This window comes from Penaeus monodon, chromosome 30 (genome assembly GCF_015228065.2).
Source record: "Penaeus monodon isolate SGIC_2016 chromosome 30, NSTDA_Pmon_1, whole genome shotgun sequence".
Classification (NCBI taxonomy): Eukaryota; Metazoa; Arthropoda; class Malacostraca; order Decapoda; family Penaeidae; genus Penaeus; species Penaeus monodon.
In genome coordinates this window covers 1722607-1723234 of record NC_051415.1, presented here as the reverse complement: position 1 = coordinate 1723234, position 628 = coordinate 1722607, and positions in this window count along the sequence as shown.

Sequence of the window (628 nt, the reverse complement as noted above, 5' to 3'; positions counted from 1 at the left end):
GGATGATGTGTACACTGGTAAAACGAAGAGGTGAAGTGGTAAAGGAAAGTGATGGGAGTAAAACACGTGGCAAACACGCACTCAGATTCACTCTGTCTAAGGGTATAATCCTTCATATGTCAGTCAGTCCCTGAGACTCCCAAAATAAGGTCACCTCAGGCAGCACAAAGGTCGGCAAGGCCTCGCGAGAGGACGGGGGAGTTGCTCAGCATTTGTCCACGTTAATTGGAGACAAATGACTCCATCAGGATGTAATCACTTCCTTGTGCTGGTAAATCTTCCAGATTTTGCTGCGCGTTTATTTTTTGTTGTAGCGAGGCTCGTGGGGTGGGTGTGGGGAGGGAGCTTCGGACTCTGATAAATAAGGCCATTAACCGGGTCGTGTCCGATCTGGGTTTCGGGGACGTAGTTCTCTGAAGTCCGACTGCCTCTGGGCCAAGCTAGAGGCAGGATGAATTCCGCATGGATAATAGTTTGTTTGTAATGTTGACGCTATATCATTTCAGGAATCTATCAATCTCTCTCTACTTTCATCATCTCACATTCTCTCGCTTCCTCTTCTTCTCCGCTTCTTCACTGTTAGCTAATGGTCTTTTTCGCCCCTCTGCGCTCCGCTGCTCATCTCTCC